The 8944-nt window shown below is 42.3% G+C and overlaps 1 pseudogene; it reads right to left on the bottom strand.

Annotated features, from left to right (window-relative positions):
* Positions 1 to 1014: 1014 nt before the first annotated feature.
* On the bottom strand, positions 1015 to 5168 carry LOC145454216 (apoptosis regulator BAX-like; annotated as a pseudogene).
* Between the last annotated feature and the right edge of the window lie 3776 nt (positions 5169 to 8944).

Below are 8944 nucleotides of genomic sequence, written 5' to 3' on the forward strand. Positions count from 1 at the left end.
ATTTTTAATGCTGCCAACGCCATGCATAGAGTGGCCCGCAGTTAAAATGCAATAAATTTGAACCAAAGATCTTTTATAATGAAGTGAAAATTGTAATATATGAAAAAGGTTCACAGTGCAGAACCTACCAACTCTAAATTTCCGAGGTTCACGCACAGAACGCGAACGTGAACCTCACTCACGTTCACACCATCCCTAGTAATTACCGAGTGCAATGGTGAGCAAGTTTGCGAATATTTCATTAGCTGCTGGGGTATGTAAACACCGTAACCGGTGGCCGTGGACGTTTTTGAGCCGTCTGTGTATACTTCAATATATTGGTCGCAGACTTCGAAAAGAAAGTCTTTGAAGATTGATGTTACTTTGTGTGGGGTATCCAGTCTGGATATCATGCCACACAGTTGTGTGTGGACGTTTAGTGGGCTAACCGACCACGGCTCTCGAAAAGTAGGGTAGTTCTGGCGAACACTGAATTCCGCCAAAATTGGAGACTTGGAAGCTATATTGAACGTGACGAAATTAGGCTTAGTAAGACTGTATATTTCTTCCCATAAATCCTCTAATAGTCCTAACGTCGGGTGGGAGTCCAAGAAGATGACAACGGTGTACGCTACAAGGATACTTATGCCTCAAATGGAGAGGAAGCTCATTACAAGAGGCCTCAAGCACACAAATGGGCGTACTGCGCATGGCACCGCAACAGAGACGTAAAGCCTGGTTCTGGACGACTTCAATTTTGTTGATGTGGTACTTTGGTGCAAAAAAATACGCTGGCATCCTATAATCTATAACGGATCGTATAACTGACCTGTACAGGCGGAGGAGAGATCTCCTATTCGCACCCCAATTAGTGCTCGTCAATGCACGGAGTATGTTTAATCGTTGACAGCAATTCTTGACGATGTTTGTTATGTGATCCTTGTATGACAAAGTCTTGTCGAATGTAACCCCCAAGTATTCAAAACTGTTAACGAGCTCAATTCTGTGATTTTCGATTGTAAACGATATTTCTGGAATATTACGTTTCTTACTCATAACCAATGCAACCGATTTGCTTTTTGAGAGAGTAAACCCCCATTGATCACACCGTTTCTGGACTGTATCGAGAGAGGTCTGAAGGGATGATACAAGAGAGGGTATTGAGAGTGCACTTTCCCAGATTGCAGAATCGTCTGCGTAGATGCCAATCTGACTGGGTATCAAAGGTGGCAAGTCGTTGAGCATGACAGTGAAAAGCAAAGGACTAAGAACCCCTTGTGGAATTCCGTTTTCTAGGTGGCTGGTGTCCGATAATGAGACCCCTACTCTAACCTGGAAGGTTCGGCCGGTGAGAAAGTTTGCTATCCACTTCAACATTCTACCTCTAATGTCAAGTTGCGAAAGCTTGTGCAATAATCCGCTACGCCACACCATGTCATACGCGCGCTCGAAATCCAAAAACACGGCCACTGTTGAACGCTGGTTATTTATCGCTTTGTAAGCCGTATCATGCATTCGCATAATGTGATCGAGGGTGCTACGTCCTTCCCGGAAACCAGATTGAGAATGATGGAGAAGACTTCGTGATTCTAGGAACCAACGCAGTCTGCGGGCAATCATTACTTCGAACACTTTCGACAGATGGCTCGTAAGCGATGTTGGACGGTAAGATGTTGGATTAGGCGTATCCTTTCCAGGCTTCGGTATTGGAATAACGATAGAGTGTTTCCAATCACGAGGAATCTGACCTTCTATCCAGGATTTAATGAACAGGTTCAGTCGCCGCTACGTAGCAAACCGAGACAAGTTCTTCAGCATGGCGTAGCATATCGAATCCTCTCCCGGGCACGAATCCCCAAGGCTATGAACCGCAGAACGCAGTTCGGCGAGGCTGAAAGGCATGTTGATTGCAAGTTCGTTACCACTTTCGAATCCTGGAATCATATCATTGCTTCTCATGAACTCTTACTGATTAGAATGGAATGTTGCGGAGTGATTATGATTACTAGAGACACAGAGACGCTTAGGAGTACAGAACTTCATAACATATGTAATTTCCATTTATGTCGCTTGTCATTGCTGCTTCCACCATACATACAAAACAGTAAGTATTGTTGCGGCAGACAGAGAAACCATATGCGCCGTCGGTGTTCCGAAGTATTCTTTGATCATTCCCCAACCTCTCCTTTGGACAATCCACCAAAGAACATACTGATATAAGAAGTCCATCGCCCAACTCATAATATCTTTAATCCAATCTATGCCTCCATCCATGGTTGTGCATACAGCCTTTGTTATGAAAGTCTGTATGCAAAGTAGAATACAGCAGCTACTCTGCCCCAGTTGAAATTTTGATCGGCAAATATCTGTTTACAAACGTTCATGAAGATTTCCTTGGTGGATTGAACGAGAACTCTATCAATAAGGCAAACAATTTGTTAAACTGGGGACATTAAGAACGACCACCAGAGATATAACTTGTGGAGTGCCACAAGGCTCAGTCCTTGGACCGACTTTTTTCCTCATTTATATTAACGACATTGTTAATGCATCTTTATTCCGCACAACGCTATTTGCTGATGATACTCTCCTCTTCATAACCTCCAACACTGTCGATGATTTGCATGCATCTGTGAATAGGGAACTCCCAAAAGTGTCGAGATGGCTGCAAGCAAACAAACTAAGTTTGAATGCAGATAAGACCGAGATGCTCGTTTTAAATAATGCCAGTCATAATTTCACTGTGAACATCAATCATAAACAAATCTCAATATGTGACTTAGCAAAATATCTCGGCGTCACCATTGATTCCAAATTGTCTTGGAAGCAGCATATTGAATGCACAATATCAAAACTAGCTCGGTGTGTGGGAATAATGACCCGTCTCCAATCTTTGGTTTCCAGATCAGTACTACGAACCAACTACTTCTCTCTTTTCCACTCGCATCTGCAATATGGAATCGTAGTATGGGGAAATGCATGTACAACATTTTTGTGCAGAATTCGAACCCTGCAAAACCGTGCGATACGGCTGATCTCATCTGTACCTTTACGTACCAATTTATCGCCTTACTACCGTAAGCATCGAATTTTGCGAGTTGATGAACTATATCGCTTCGAAGTATCAAAAGTTGTTCACAAATATTTTTCCAATAGTCTGCCTCCTGTGTTTGATGACTTTTTCATACCTGCTAAACATGTCCATTCCCATTACACGAGATCTTCGTCTAAAGGAAACGTCTACTTACCCCAACCCAATAGCAACCTAACTAAGAGATCTATCGACTACTCGGGACCTATCATATGGAATGCATTACCATCACATATCCGTGAATTGCCTTATAATAGATTCAAAAAAGCCCTACTTGATCACATCTTGTCGTTACACTAACACTGTTGCCCTACCTCGCCCTGACATTGCTTCATTGATCATTTGCTACCATTGCTAATTTTTTTCTATTTTCCTTTCTTAACTAAACATTTTTTTACAGCCAGACTGTTCTGAGTCAAGTGTACCTGTTGATGCTGGTGTGATCAGACTAGATGACCTTCACGGTCTTATCGATCATTCCTATCTAATACCAAATACTGTGCACGCATATTTTCTGTACCACCATCACTGCCGTTTGTTATGTATCTTGGTTCGATGAAAATAAAGACTCTCTCTCTAAGGTTGTTAAGGTCGTTGTCTTCATTCAACTGATCTCCCATAACACGCAAGGTCAATGATACCTCCTCCCATAAAGCAGCATCACTTTCGCTCATCACAGTACTTTCTGAGCTCTTGTTACATAACTGAACTGTTTCCAGTACAGTTCCTTTTTTATCCTGCGACAGGTCGGGATCACGTTCTGCTCTGTCAGAGATAAACATTGTCAGAAGATGCCATGCTTGGTTTCCAACAGCTCTTTCCTCCTCAGTTAGATGACTTGTGTATGAACCTTCCCCACCAACAGCTCCCTGGACCGCCGACATTGTCATACGAGAAATGGAATACCGTGACACGGGGTGACTTTAGCACTCCCAGGTGACTTTGGCCAAAAACCAATATTGGTTTCTACTGCACACATCGAACAATATATCGAAGTATGAGTACTTTGAGCTATTGTTTAGGAACAATCTTAACACAACACTGATGAGAAAATTTGTGCTTTAGATTTGTCGTCATGGTAACTGTTGTCCCCGGAGTGTATCGTCGGCATGGTTCGATGTGACGTGGAACCGGACATGGCTGCAATTGTTTTCCAAATCCTAGAAGAGCTCGTTTTCTGGTTTACTGAATCACAGAAATCCTCCCAGCAATTTCGTTTAGCTGATAATGTTACTTTGCGGCATTCTGATCGCATTTTCTTGAAATTTAACACCTCCGTCATGGCAAACGTTCTCTTCATTTTTTGAAAGGCGGCTTCCTTGCGGCGTACTGCGCGGGCGCAGCCTTCGTTCCACCATGGGACTGCTGGTATCTTAGTAGAAGCGCGCGATCGAGGTATTGAAATTTTAGCTGCCATTTTCAGACAATTTGTAATCTCACTGTTAAGTTGTTCCACATCACCCGACCTAGATTCACCGATCATGTTGTCCGCCGATTTAGAGAATTCCAACCAGTTTGCTCGTTGCAGGCACCACTTTGTTGGTCTGGTTTCACTTCGGTTCAGACCTACATTACAATCGGTGAGAACTACGAAGTGGTCGCTTCCTAAAAGGTGTTGTGAGAGCGTAGTGCGGCAATTGTGGGCGATACTTGGCGAAGCAAGCGTCATATCGATGAGTGACCATCGATGCTCGGCGTTTACGGACAGATTGATCCTGGTTGGTTGAGAGGTGTTTACTGCAACGATGTTGTTTCTGTCAATAGCTTCTTAAAGACGGCTACCGCGCTGGTTGTTTGTATGACTCCACGACCAATGGTGGGCGTTGAAATCTCCGCATACGATACTGCGAGTTGGTAGGCAGTCGAGAAATGACAAATCATTCGTTTCCAACTCTTTCGACGCCGCGATCCCCATATGTTGGCTACGAGTTGTCTTCAAAACGCCGCGTATCCCCATATGTTCGCTAAATCGAGAGAGCGTATTTTTGTCTCGAATATCTGACGTGCCATTTTGCGTTCATGCCAGTCGGGGCATTGTGCGGTAATGAATTCAAAATTCAGGACTTGCTACTGAGAGGCAATTTCGCTCAATTACCTGTACGGAATAATAACTTTATTTGTTATATATTACCACGACGGTAATGATTTTCAACAGAAGCCAATACCTAAAGACATTTTACATCATTATCACCAATCTTTAGCGACTCATCGCGCGTTATGTTGATATACGGATCTACTAGAGCCACCAAGGCAGTACATGTACCGCGACAACACCGACTTCACACCAATATATACGTATTTATTCAAGTTTTACAAACTTAAAATTGCATCGGGAGATGACGAGGACTCAACGGTGACGAATAATGATGTTTTTGTGCAGATCGATGCTTGTAATCGTACACAAATGAGCTCCGTTGGTATGTTACTGAGCCTGAAAAACAAACTTGAGTACCGGTACTAGCAGAAGTCAAAATTTCGACCCATTATTGCTGATTTGACGTCACAGTGATAACCTTGAAGCATAGACGGCCGAAGATCATGTTGGCAGCAGTATTTCACTATAGAATGTAAACGTGGAATGGAAGCGACCGATTTTGCAGCTTTGTTCCGCTTCACTGAAGCTTTACTCAGACTTATTTTACGGCAGCTACCGTAGGATTTATGGCAATCGAAAAGTTATCTTCCAGAGCTCAGAATTTACTGAATCTGGTCTTGATCGAAAGCTACTGTCGCACTGATTCCTAAAATATCAATCAAAATACGGTCAGGCTCCGTACTTAGATGACAAATCACCCTCAACATCTAAAATCTGCATTGTTCAGAACAATCGGATGAACGCAAAACAATGACCATAACAATGACCCATTGCGGCTCTTCGATTGTTCGGACAATGCCGATAATTCCGACTTGAAGGGCGAATTCTAAGCGGTTCAGTGCCTGATCATATTTTCATTTACATTTTCGGAGTCAGTGTGACAGTAGCTTTCGATCAATACCAGATTCAGGTAATTCTGCGCTCTGGAAGACGACTTTTAGATTGCCATAAATCCTACAGTAGCTGCCGTAAAATAAGTCTGAGTAAAGCTTCAGTGAAGCGAAACGAAGCTGCAAAATCGGTCGCTGCCATTCCACGTTTACATACTATAATTTCACGAAGGTTCTAAACCTCCGCATTGCCATCGAAAAAGAATTAACGATTTAAGGATAATATATTATCAATATATAATATAATAAGAATATTCTGTGAAATTTACAACGTCACAGCTAATCTATAAGTACCATAGAAACACCAACAAAATCCATACCTTGACAGCAGCGCGCCTGAAATCAGCAAAACTTCAGTCGTACCGAAGCCTGTCCTAGCAACCAGTGATGAGCGGACTGTAATATTTTTCGGTCCAAGTCCAGTCCTGAAAATTTTCAATTCAGTCCTACTCCATCCTGATCCAAAAATATTTGCCAAATTTTCAGTCCAACTTCATCCTGATCCAAAAAAATTTCAAATTCGAAAGTACAATTCTAAAACTGAAAAAACAGACGGACATGTCAGGTCGGTTATAAACACTGCACATCAAATTCGTTTCAATTCCAGCTTGTAGAAGCGAATTTATTACAACACAAGAATTTTCAATATACTAATAAGCATAAACATTTTTATAGTGGCTGCCCGTCCCTATAAAGCAGTGGTTCCCAAACGGTGGGCAATTCCCCAGTGGTGGGGAATTCAGTGGTTTCTGGTGGGGAATAGACGCATTTGTTCGGAATTATGTACAGGACAGTCTACATATTCACGGAGACACATGCGCAATTACCGTTACCAGTTACCTGCTCTGTGCAGCAGTAGTGTGGTCCTAGGTTGTCCTAATGTCTTGTACTGTTTCAAGCTCTTCAATTCACAGCAAAGTTCTCTGACACGAATGTATTAGCGTGGCAATACACGTGGAAACGACAAGAAAAGACGTCCGTCCTAGTAGCTGTTAAAATGAGTCTGGCTCACGAGATCAAACGATCGAGTTAATACTACCGTAGTACGAAACAATGGTTGTAACATTTGGCCAATGAGGGAAACGAATTGCGGGCAACGTCATGAAGTATTTAGCCAATAGGAATACGCATCACGAAATACTCACGACATGGAAAAGGCAGAGATATCAATGTAGAACTTTAGTTTTACGTAACAGAGATGGTGAAGTTTAGCCAATAGGAATACGGATCGCGAAATAGTCGCGGTACGAAAAAGGCAGAGATATCTTTCTAGAACTTTAGTTTTACGTAACACAGTTTGTGAAATTTAGCCAATAGGAATACGGATCGCGAAATAGTCGCGGTACGAAAAAGGCAGAGATATCATTCTAAAACTTGCGCAATACACAAAAACGATTCTGGCTTTGACTAGTTACAAGATGTAAGATAGAATGTTATGTTGGCCACATACAATAGTCCTAATAATACACTAAAGTCCAATTCACGTTGACAGAGTGTTGACAGAGAGTTGACAGAATGTATGTGTCGAAAATTATATGGCGTTATGTTCACAAAACCTCATTTGTAACTCTGGATGGCCAGTAATCATGGCGTCACAAACGCATCCAGCACGACTAGTTTGAAGTGAAATAATGCTTTCGCGAGATTTTGAGCGTTACTGGTATCGGTTCACAATACGTTTTATGTCGCAGTTATAGGCGATTGTCTTGCGTACTGGTGTGGTTGTGTGTCCTGTGTCGTCAAACCAGCAAATGGCTGCTCTGTGATGACAAAAGTGCTTGGTAATTGGGAACAGGATCGTAACTGCCGCACCCCAAACCTCCCAATGGGGAGGCGAGCTCGAAGGGGCCCGAATTTATTTCGTGAATTAACATAAAATAAAGTATCTTTTTTTTAATATATGCCACTGTTTCCTTTTTCTAAAAAAATTCGCGCTGGGTGCACGATTTAATATTGCCAAATATCTAATTACCCTTCCGCGATCTAATACCCTTCCCGCACGAAAATACTTTTTTATTATTTGCCAGTAAAGCAATACCAATTTGAAATCGTGTGCGCCTTCTAGCTTTGGCGTTTTCTATATCTTTTGACATAGCATAATGTAACGAAGTCAATATACCAACGGGTCCACCCGAAGATGTTTAATTCTTATTTAGGGGTCCTAACTTTTGCAACACACCTCACTCAGCTCTACCGGTAAATCTGATTACGTGAGCAGATAGGGGATAAAGAATTGATAGCAAGATATATGCAATTCCCGATCATACCGGCCGATTCAAACACGAATTATATAATTATTTCGCGCTTCGCGTGTTTAGTCGAAATAAGGCGACGCACTAAACAGTAGACCCAATGCAGCTGATAAGTTGCAGGGAAAAAGCGTACAGGCGCAGCGGGTCTAAGGGGGTTCTGGGGGCCAAAGACCAACGTTTTTTTGGTGGGGCTAACAAAGTGCTGTTACGGTCCTGGTGGGGAATGAAGGCTCGGAATAAATCTGAAGTGGGGAATGAAGACAAAAAGGTTGGGAACCACTGCTATAAAGTTTTGTAAGAAATTGGTCCTTTAAGCTGCATAGATAAGATTGTACCACCACGACTTGGTAGAATTCGTGCTCTTCTACTAATATAGGATTGAATTCAACTCAAGTTAAATCAAGAAGTCTGAGACAACAGCGAAAGTGGCACGAGTATCGCATACGAACTAGGCAAACTTTTCCTATGGATCAGCAAACATAGTAGTATCTCGACTCGACCTAAATCCATGTCTCCGAGAAGGAGAAACATATGTAGTAGCCCTGATGGATTGTTAACATTATACAAACAGGCTGTTGCACTTGCGCCACTTGCACTTGGCTGCAGATAAAGTGACCTGGACGTAATATTTCGATAT

Source organism: Botryllus schlosseri, chromosome 13 (genome assembly GCF_051294905.1).
Source record: "Botryllus schlosseri isolate E-star chromosome 13, Bs_hap1, whole genome shotgun sequence".
Taxonomy (NCBI): domain Eukaryota; kingdom Metazoa; phylum Chordata; class Ascidiacea; order Stolidobranchia; family Styelidae; genus Botryllus; species Botryllus schlosseri.